Source organism: Typopeltis vanoorti, chromosome 1 (genome assembly GCF_054136105.1).
Source record: "Typopeltis vanoorti isolate ZY-2024b chromosome 1, IOZ_Tvanoo_1.0, whole genome shotgun sequence".
NCBI classification, from domain to species: domain Eukaryota; kingdom Metazoa; phylum Arthropoda; class Arachnida; order Uropygi; family Thelyphonidae; genus Typopeltis; species Typopeltis vanoorti.
The window spans coordinates 191,074,392-191,086,445 of record NC_143549.1 but is presented as its reverse complement, the minus strand read 5'-3'; the positions used below and the strand labels follow the sequence as shown (position 1 = coordinate 191,086,445).

Below are 12,054 nucleotides of genomic sequence, written 5' to 3'. Positions count from 1 at the left end.
AAAACTATTCAATTGTTTAATTATGTGCTTTTCATTATTAATTTTAATAAACAATTTTTAATAAACATTATTAATTTTAATAAACAATTTATTTATATATTTTAAGTCTTATATTTCTTCTCAGATTTCAGTCTAATTTATCAAATTTTGGAATGTAGATTTAATGAAGTTCAGGAAAAAAGTACTTTTATTTTGCCAGTTCTAATTTTACAGAATGAAAAAAAAAAAATAAATAAAAAATAAATTATAAGACTGAAAATGACAAAATGTCTTGTGATATAGTAAGCAATGATTTTTAAATTATCTCTTCTTTCTTTCTTTCTTCTTACCTAAATCTTTTATTATTTCCTTTGCAAGGAAACAGTGTATGAGTTGAAAAAAATACTAGTTGGTCTTGTAATTATTGAGAATAACTTGCACTGTGAAATATTCTTTTATACAACGGAAATTTTATATATAACAGTGATGATAACATTGATACAGCAATTGTGGTCTGTATTAATAGAGTCTGTAAATAAATATTTTTGGTTTTTCTTAAAAAAAAATACATTGCAAGCACTCAGTTAATAACATGTTGACTGCCAACTACGAGATAATTCATGGTAGGCGATCTGGTCAAGAGGGCTGACTATGATTTATCTTGTAGTTGCTGGACTTGCCTTTTTCATGCAGCTGCTAGTATATTTGTAGTATATAAGTGTAACTAAGGATAGTTGGCTTCTGGAAAGAGAACAAAAAATCAAAGCTGGTGTACATGAACAGAAAATTTATTCATGCAGTGAAAATCAAATTCAAAGTAATAGAACAATTTTATTTTTTGTGATATTTTTTAAAACAACCTTCCACAAAGTGCTGGCTTCTCTTCACAGGCTGGACAATATAATGCATTTCTCATAGTTTTTTAACTTGGGTACAAATTTGACATGGCTTTGTTGGACTAGTTTTTTTTTCAGTGTGGGATACTCTCTAAATAATGAACTTCTTCCGATCTAACTTTCTTTGAAACTGGTAGAATCTCTTTTCCAATCAATGCTTCTCTAAATTTTATAAGTTTTATGTTAGAATTAATTACTTTATGAAAAAATTTGAATGCATTATGTATATATATTTCTATAATATGTAATGCAATTTTTTTTGGCCATCTAATGGTCTTTCTTTGAGCTGAGTAGTATGACAGCATTTGATCTGATCAGTCACTGCTGAACATTCCCTTGTTATAATCTCGAATTATGTTTGGTTTCATCGAAAATTTTCCATTGCGGTTGGGCACCTCTACCATTTGAACAACGTGCATGTTAGAAATACAAAGTACTTCTCATTTGTCTTTCCATTTACATACTATAGCAGGATCATTTCGCTGCCAAAAAACCTCCCCTTTTTTCAATTTACCACCTCTATGGGATTTCCCTTTCTGTTATTACGTAGTGTTCCACACACATTAGTTTTTCGTGCAATCAATAATTTCATAAGAGTAACAGAATTATAAAAAGTATCCATATATAATATGTACCCCTTATCGAGATATTTCTCCACCAAGTCAAAAGAACTTCAGTAGTGTGACCCAAATTATGGTCAGTTTCTTCCAACTTACCAGAGTAAATTTTTATTTTCATAACAAGACCATCGGACTTCCACAGTTCATAAAGTTTGATTCCGTATTTGTGTTTTTTATTTTGTATATACTGGCGGAAACTTAATCTTCCATGCCACAGCATCAATGATTCGTTAATACAGATATTTTCATCTGGTAAGTAGTTTTGGCACATCATATTATTAAAATTATTCAATATGACTCATGATTAAAATAACTCAATAACAACTGGAATCTATTTCAACTCATATGTAATCACCAAAACATTATATTATAAAGTTTGGTTTCTATTCCAGTAATGCTCTATTGTTGGAAAAGAACAAGGGCCTATTTGTAATAAAAGTCCAATAAAATGTTTCATTTCTGCGATGCTGACGTCCTTCCATTGTGATGCTCTCCGAGATTTTCTTACTCGTGGAAGTTTTACAATTTCTTGCTCAGCATATAAATTACTTTGTTTGACCAGTAATGCAAGAAACTCTTCTGAAAAAAATAAGTCCACCAATGTTTGTACTGTAAAATCTGTTGTGTCCAATTTCAAATCAACATTCTCTTGGAAAATAAATTGTTCAGGATTTTGTTGTATTTCGGTCCACAAAATATCATTCATATTTGATGTTGTTGCTTGGGAAGATCAGGATTATCTTCAGGCTCGGGGACGACTTCATCTTCACTGACCTCACACGAATCCTCAGAAGGTTCATAATCGCTACTGTTATAACCATCCTCGGCAAAGATCTCGTCATATTCTGACTCATTTAAAGTATACATTTTTGGTCGTTTCATAATAGAAATACAATTTTATTAATACAGACCACTATTTTACAATAAAAAACATATATTCAAACCTACCAGTTTCGCCAGCAAACTGTCTGGCTTTTTCAAGGTATTACGGACATATGAAAGTTAGTAAATGCAAATTAAAAGGAACATAAAAAACGTTGTAAACCAAACTAGTATCTATGGTTACATGTTTCGCGTGACAGAGATGCCTTATTGTTCTTATTCATTATCACGCACGTGTGTTTGTTGTAGACTTGTAATGTGATTACTGGCTAGCTGTAGTTCAGATTGATTGAGAGAGAGGATCAAGTTTTTCCACGAACTGTTTAGAATTACACCCTGATTTCTGTTGAGGTTTCCGCCGGTTATTAGTACTATTGTGGCTTCCTTAAATACACGATGCCTGTAGTCGTCATCGAGATATGGCATGGAGCTGTTTTGCCAATCTATCGTGTGGTTAGACGTGCAGAAATGATGTGCTAAGCCGAAAGAGATGCTTCTGTTGTGGTTTACATCACCAACATGTTCTTTTTGTCTAATTTCTAAACTTCGTGAAGTTTGTCCGATGTAGGCAAGACTACAGGAGCAGGGAATGTAATATACTCCTGGATATTTGTAGAACGGAACTTTATCTTTTGGAGATCCTAAAACTTGTCTGATGTTGGTGGTTGGTTTGAAGACCACTCTGATGTTGTGGGCTCTTAGTATTCTTGCTATTTGATAAGAAATTGACTTGATGAAAGGTATCACTACAGTAGAAACGTGCTGATGGTGGGATTCTTCTTGTCTGGGGTTGTCATTGTATAGATATTTTTTGATGATGTTTTGAGGATATCCATTTTGTGATAATGCGTTGGCTATTAGTGAGAGTTCATTCTGTGTATCCTCCTCTTCTGATATAAACTTTTTGGCTCTATGTTTCAACATGTGGATAATACTCAGTTTGTGTGACTGTGATGGTTTGAAGTACAGTGAAGATATCTTCCAGTATCTGTGGGCTTTCTGTAAATGGATAATTTGACACTGTTAGGTTGTTTTTTTATCAAAATATCTAAAAAATGCAGTTGGTTGTTGTTTTCTACTTCCAGAGTGAATTTTATCTTGCTATGTATTGAGTTGATTTTATCTACAAACGATTTAAGGTTGTCTAAGCTGTCTTGCCATATGATGAATATATCATCCACATATCTCACCATGTAGATGGTCTCGGAGAGATTGCAGAGAGAGAATTTCTTTTTCAAGTTTTTCCATGAAAAGGTCTGCACAAGATGGTGATAGTGGGCTTCCCATTGCTAGGCCTTCTAATTGTTGGTATATGGTGTTGTTAACCTTGAAGAAATTAGATTGAAGGCAGTGTCTAAACATCTGTGTGATGTCTAGAGGAAAGAGGTCTTGGATGATGTTTATTACCTCTTCTACTGGAACATTGGTGAAAAGGGATACAACATCTAGGCTGGCTAGCATGTCAGTTGGTGCAATCTTAATGGCTTGGAGTTTATTTACAAAATGTTGACTATTCTTGATATAGGATTCTGTTGATCTTATTTTATTATTTAATAAGTTTGCAAGATGCTTTGCCAAAAGGTAGGTTGGTGATGATCTTCCATCAACTATTGGACGGAGAGGTATATCCTGTTTATGTATTTTAGGTGTTCCATATAGTCTTGGGGTGATAGGATGTGAGGATTTTAGTGTTCTCTTCACTTCTTCTGGCCAATTGTTATAATTTCTGATTAGTTGGTTTGTTTCATTATGATTTTTAATTGTGGGGTCTCTGTCTAGGATTTTATAAGTTGAGGTGTCTGATAGTAATACGTTTAACTTATCATAATAATCTTTAGAGTTGAGGATAACTGTAGAATTTTCTTTATCAGCTTTTGTAATAATGATATCTTTATTTTTCTTCAACTTGAGAATTGCCTTTCTATCACAAGGAGACGTGTTGAGAACAGGTTGTTTTGCTTTGGCTAGGATTATTGTACTTTTGAATCGAATAGTGTCGGGAACGTTTTTTGGTAGTGGATATAGGCCTTTTTCAATTCCACACATAAAATCCATTTTAGGAATATTTTTGGGCGTAATCGCGAAATTAAAACTTTTTTGAGAATATCAGATTCATTTCTTGTGAGAATATCAGATTCATTTCATTATTACAAAAGCTGATAAAGGAAATTCTACAGTTATCCTCAACTCTAAAGATTATTATGATAAGTTAAACGTATTACTATTAGACACCTCAACTTATAAAATCCTAGACAGAGACCCGACAATTAAAAATCATAATGAAACAAACTAACTAATCAGAAATTATAACAATTGGCCAGAAGAAGTGAAGAGAACACTAAAACCCTCACATCCTATCACCCCAAGACTATATGGAACACCTAAAATACATAAACAGGATATACCTCTCCATCCAATAGTTGATGGAAGATCATCACCAACCTACCTTTTGGCAAAGCATCTTGCAAACTTATTAAATAATAAAATAAGATCAACAGAATCCTATATCAAGAATAGTCAACATTTTGTAAATAAACTCCAAGCCATTAAGATTGCACCAACTGACATGCTAGTCAGCCTAGATGTTGTATCCCTTTTCACCAATGTTCCAGTAGAAGAGGTAATAAACATCATCCAAGACCTCTTTCCTCTAGACATCACACAGATGTTTAGACACTGCCTTCAATCTAGTTTCTTCAAGGTTAACAACACCATATACCAACAATTAGAAGGCCTAGCAATGGGAAGCCCACTATCACCATCTTGTGCAGACCTTTTCATGGAAAAACTTGAAAAAGAAATTCTCTCTACAATCTCTCCGAAACCATCTACATGGTGGAGATATGTGGATGATATATTCATCATATGGCAAGACAGCTTAGACAACCTTAAATCGTTTGTAGATAAAATCAACTCAATACATAGCAAGATAAAATTCACTCTGGAAGTAGAAAACAACAACCAACTGCATTTTTTAGATATTTTGATAAAAAAACAACCTAACAGTGTCAAATTATCCATTTACAGAAAGCCCACAGATACTGGAAGATATCTTCACTGTACTTCAAACCATCACAGTCACACAAACTGAGTATTATCCACATGTTGAAACATAGAGCCAAAAAGTTTATATCAGAAGAGGAGGATACACAGAATGAACTCTCACTAATAGCCAACGCATTATCACAAAATGGATATCCTCAAAACATCATCAAAAAATATCTATACAATGACAACCCCAGACAAGAAGAATCCCACCATCAGCACGTTTCTACTGTAGTGATACCTTTCATCAAGTCAATTTCTTATCAAATAGCAAGAATACTAAGAGCCCACAACATCAGAGTGGTCTTCAAACCAACCACCAACATCAGACAAGTTTTAGGATCTCCAAAAGATAAAGTTCCGTTCTACAAATATCCAGGAGTATATTACATTCCCTGCTCCTGTGGTCTTGCCTACATCGGACAAACTTCACGAAGTTTAGAAATTAGACAAAAAGAACATGTTGGTGATGTAAACCACAACAGAAGCATCCCTTCCGGCTTAGCACATCATTTCTGCACGTCTAACCACACGATAGATTGGCAAAACAGCTCCATGCCATATCTCGATGACAACTACAGGCATCGTGTATTTAAGGATGCGACAATAGTACTAATAACCGGCGGAAACCTCAACAGAAATCAGGGTGTAATTCTAAACAGTTCATGGAAAAACTTGATCCTCTTTCTCAATCAATCTGAACTACAGCTAGCCAGTAATCACATTACAAGTCTACAACAAACACGCATGCGTGATAATGAATAAGTCATCTCTGTCACGCGAAACGTGTAACCATAGATACTAGTTTGGTTTACAACGTTTTTTATGTTCCTTTTAATTTGCATTTACTAACTTTCATATCTCCGTAATACCTTGAAAAAGCCAGACAGTTTGCTGGCGAAACTGGTAGGTTTGAATATGTGTTTTTTATTGTAAAATACTGGTCTGTATTAATAAAATTGTATTTCTAGATTCTGACTCACTTAGATTAGCATAGTACACAAGTTCTGCTTGAGTCAGTGGGCTTTTCTTATTCATATTGTGGGGTTATAAATATATATTATACGAATAATTATAAAACATAACACTCAATAAAGAAGTAAATGTAACATACTCGACTAAGTTTGATTCACTGCTGACGAATTTACACACATATCGCTAACTCTGCTTTAGCAAAACAATGACAAGTCAAAGCATGTCTGAGTACGAATTAACTTGCAGTTGGCTACTGTGAAGAACTTTCTGTTATGTATGGCAACTATCAGATAACTCATAGGACCTGTTTATCCAAAAACACATTCTGTATGTTTTTTGGTGTTAGGATTCGGGTCTCAGAAGCCAATTTGATTTAATCATATTATATTATTCAAAACCCTAATTATAATGCATAATTAGGGTTTTGAATAATATAATATGATTAAATCAAATTGGCTTCTGAGACCCGAATCTTAAAAATTGCTGTGACAGTCAACGTGTTAAAACAGCTACTCTGCCTGTTGTTGTTATTGCAAACTGTCTTGAGAGGAGTTTGAGATTTTGAAGCAAGTTTATTAATAGTTGTGTTCACAACTCATGCAATTATCCTTGCATTTGTGAAAGTTTCATTTTACAAGTTTGCAAAAATCACGCATTTGATATTCCTTTTAATGTAAACAAATGGTAATCTTTGAATAGAATGAACAGTATACACAATGTGTGATTTTGGAAGATGTCATTACTAGAGCAGCTTGAGATTTTTCTCATTTATTATTATTATTATTATTATGTAACACCTCCAAGGAATCTGGGGACTCATTGTGGTTTGAACAAAGTAATTTCATGCTAAATCAAGTGTCAAAGAAGGATGTGCATTATCTCCACTGTTATTCATCATCTGTAGATCCCATTATGAATGGACTAGGCCTGATCAAAACTGGCATTATTCAACTTAGCTCTTTACTTTATGCAGATGATGTTATGCTTCTAAATAAATCCACAAGTCTGCACAATTTCTTGACTAAATGGAATAACTGCTGTATTAAATTTGGCTTGAAAATCAGCAATAAAAAAATATACACAATGAAAATAGGTAGAAACATTGAAAATATCAACTGCATCCTGAATGGATTATCTATAGAACAAGTAAAATATTTCAGCTGTTCAGATACAATTTTTAGTGAGGATGGCAAATTAAATATGGAAATAGACAACAGAATTAGCAAAGGTGGTATGGTAGAAAGGCACTTGAATAAATTTATATGAAATAAGAGAGAACTTAGTCGAATCAAAACATTAGCTGTATAAGATAATGTTAAAACAAGTTCTAACTTATGGATATGAGAATTGGACTAGAAAAACCGCATTTGATCAAAGACTGGAGACAAGAGAGAGTTTTGAGAAAGATGTGAGAATGAAGAAATGGCATCTATAGTAGAATGATAAAAAATGAAGATATTAGGAGGAAATTTGACATTGTTAGCATTCAGGAATGTGTGAGTAGAGCTAATCATCTCAAGTGTTATGGTCACCACCAAAACCATGCTGTTCTCCATACAGTATCCCATTTTCATCTATCCATTCCTGTATTTTTCTCTTGACTACTTTCTCCAGAACCTTGACAACGACTCCTGATATGCTGATTGGTTGGTAATTTGCAACTGCAGTCTTGGAACCTTTATGCAGTGGAACTATTTTCCCCTCTTTCACCCCCCCCAGGACTAATTATTATGAAAAAGTGTTCCCTCTAAACTCTCTTTATGTTGAAGTCCTTGGATATTGAAGGAATAGATCTCTTGTTAAATGAAATGGTTTCTTAGCAAAGAATCTGCCCAAAATTTATTAAAATTAGTTCGGTATTCTGTTTCACTTCCACCATCAAATGCCAGTTTGGAAAGAATTTTTAGTTTATCAACAGATGAATGTAACTTTATTAGATTGATATGTATGGCAATTTTTTTAAATAGACCTTTTGTTTTGATGTAAGAAAATATTTTTTCTATAGAAATAAAAAATGATAAAACGGTTTTCAGTCTGATTCAAAATATAAGTTATAAATTATTACTTCACATAAAGTTTCAGTTTAGCAACATTATATTTTGCATTAGCTTTTTCTTCTGGAGCCTCCATAGCTCAGTCTATTTCGATGATGCCCTTTGGTTGGGAAGACCTGGTTAAAATCCCATTTAGACATAAAGAACCTTGATCAAGGTTTTTCAACTGAAAGTCGCATACAAAAGTGGTAGGGGTTTTCCTCCCAGAAATCCATCGCACAAAATTGGCAAATTGGCCTAAAATACACAATTGATAAGCATGTAAAAACTGACTTAACTACCCCATTAGTACATTAATTAGAGCATGACTATTGAGTCCAACACACAAAGGAAAAGGGAAATGTGATTTCTTGCTGTAATCTACTTTTTTTTTTTTTTTACACCATACTGTCTTTCATCATCAGTTGCATCAGTCTTGGGACTGGTAGCTCAGGAATTATTTCCTCCATTCCACTCTGTCATTGGCTCTCTTCTTAATCTGTAACTCCTTTAAACCCATGCTTTCTTTGATTTGGTCAACAAAGCTTTTCCTTAGTCTGCCTCTTCTTCTTTCCCCCTCTATTTTGCCTTCAATTATTCTTTTTACAAGTCCATGCCCTCCATACCACCTATCCCTTCTAATTTTGATTGATCTAATTAGACTTCTTGTTTCACTTATCACTACAGGACTTGTTTGTTTGATTTTTTGCTATTTATTTTATCTTTAGTTTCCTGAATGGCATTTCCAATATATAAATAAATAAAAGTGCTGAAAATATACATCCTTGTCTTACTCCACTTCTTATATTTATTATTTTCTCCTTATCATTGATTTTAATCAGTCCATTTTGATATTTATAAATTTGGTAAATTATTTCCTATCTCTCAAGTCCATGCCGATATTAGTTAGACAATACAGGAGTATTTGCTGGTTTACTTTATCAAACACTTTCTCTAAATCAAGGAAGCAAATGCAAGTATTTTTACTAGGGTCTATTCTTCTCTCTATTATTGTTCTTAAACAGAGTATCATCTCTCTTGTTCCTTTATTCTTTCTGAATCCAAATTGGTCTTCATCCAGTAGACAATCTATTTTTGAATAAATTCTATTTTGAATAATTTTTAGCAGAATTTTGCTAACATGGGGGACTAAGGCTATTGTTCTAAATTGGCTGCATTTATTATCATTATTCATCTTTTGATATTGGTATTATAGTTGATTTCATAAACTCCTTTTGTATTTCTCCTTTATCATAGATTTGGGCTATTAATTATTATTATTATTTAGGCTTCCAAGGAGTCAAAAGAGTCATTGCGGGAGATCCTTCCTAGGAAACGCAAGTCTATCAAGACTCATCGTGGGAGGTCCCTACTAGGAAACACAAAGTCTATCATACCACTCCTTAAACTCATTGACTGTTCTCGCTCTCACCACTCTATCAGACAATGCATTCCATGTTTCAACCACCCTCAATGCAAAGAAACCACTCCTCACCATCTTGCTCACAGTTTCCTTTTGTAACTTCCCCTTGTCATCACTCCTTCCTGCTGTTCAACCACACAAAAGAATTCCCCAGTGTCAGCCCTGTAACCACCTCTCAACAGTCTAAAAGTCTCAATCATATCACCTCTCCTTGTTCTAACCACCAAACTCTGCAGTCCACATTCCCTCAGCCGATCCTCATAACTAACATTGTACGGTTCTGAAACTGTCTTTATTACCTGCCTCTGTACTCTTTCCACAGTTAATTTATCCCCTTCAAATCCTGGGGACCAAATATGAGAACAATAGTCTAAGTGTGGTTTGATCAGGATCTTATACAACGGAATGATAACTCTTTTATCTCTGCAGGTCAGCGTCCTTCTCATTATTGCAGCAATAATGAGAAGGACGCTTTTCAGGTTTCTATCAATCATCAACCTCAGATCTCTTGTCTCCCCTACTTCCTCCTGTATATCTCCTCCAATAGAGTATGCAGCATCCCATCGATGTGTCCCAAACCTCAAGACCACACATTTTGCTGCATTAAATGGACACCCTCCCCCATTCATTTGTCCATCTGTCTAGCTTATTCAAATTCTCTTGCATGACTGCCACATCTGCACTATTACTAATAACCTTTCCCAGCTTCACATCATCCACAAACAACTGAATATCTCCCTGCGATCCACTGACAATGTCATTGATATAAAGGTTAAACAATATAGGTCCCAGTACTGAGTACTGTGGGACCCCACTTGTAATTCTCTGCCTCCTTGAAACTGCCCCCACCATACACAACTCTCTGATACCTATCGGACAGCCAATCCTGAATCCGGTTGACCAACCTGACATCCAAACCCATGTGCTGCAACTTAAATATCAGCTTATCATGTGGCACCCCTTATCAAATGCCTTCGCTAAATCCAAGAAAATGACAGTATATGCCTTTCCCTCATCTACTGCTCTTGTAACTTTATTATAGAAGGTTAGCCTATTACTAAAACAAGAGCACCCCCTCAAAAAGCACCCCCTCGGACAAAACTATAAAAGGCTAAAAAAATAAAATCGATAGATGTGTGAAGTGGCAAAGGAATCTTGGTTAAAAGAAAAACTAAAAAACAATGTGAGAAAGCAAATAAAAAGCATGACACTAAAACTGTTTACAAAATAATAAAAAGTCTAACCAAAGAATATAATAACATTACTTTAAAAATGAAAGATTCTAATAATATGGAAACTGGTGCAATTCAAGATATACAAAAAATAAGGAAAGAATACTCTTCTTTTCCTCCTTCAGCTTTTCCCACTTAAGTAGGGTCGCTGTTTGTAGTGAATCTCCTCCACAACCTCCTGTTGTGTAGGAGACTCACTATATGAGTCTATATGATTCACTAGAGTCACTATATGGATGAAGGTGTAGCCACATCCAAGTTCTTCATCCTCAAATCCTCTTCCACCATCTCTTCTTTGGCTGCCTGCACTACCACCTCCCACATACTCTTCCTCCTTCCTTATCACATGACCAAACTATCCCAACCTTGCCTCCTGTATCTTTGCTCGTAAGTTCGTAACTTTTATCGTTCCCCTTACATAGTTATTTCTCAGATGATCCTTTCTGGTCACACCACACATACACCTAAGCATTCTCATCTCCGCTACCTCCATCCTGCTGATGTTATTTTTCCTCAGGGCCACAGTTTCCATAGCATGTGTCATAGCTGGTCTCACTACTATCCTGTAAATTTTGCCTTTTTAGATTGATCGGCATCCTCTTATTGCATAGCACTCCAGCCATCTCTCTCTCTCCCTCCAGTTCCTTCATCCTGCTTGTATCCTGCATCCCACTTCCTTCTCAGCCTCACCATCCTCTTTCATTGTTGAACCTACGTATCTAAAGTCACTGACCTTCCTAATGACATTTCCTTCCAGCTCCAAATCTGTCTCCTGACTGCCATCCACTGCAACACATACTCTGTTTTATTTCTGCCCAGTCTCATACCTCTCTCTTGATTCTGCACACAGCACGATGTCATCTGCATACAACATAGTCCAAGGTACATCATCTCTCCATCACAATATTAAACAGGAACAGACTTAGTGCTGACCCTTGATGCAAGCCAACTGTCACTGGAAAAATTTTA

General features: G+C 34.9%; 1 protein-coding gene across 5 annotated transcripts in view; it reads left to right on the top strand.

Annotated features, from left to right (window-relative positions):
- Window positions 1–12,054, top strand: part of LOC150110721 (sec1 family domain-containing protein 2) — a 397,942-nt gene that overhangs the window by 46,476 nt on the left and 339,412 nt on the right. The gene's annotated exons all lie outside the window — the stretch shown is intronic.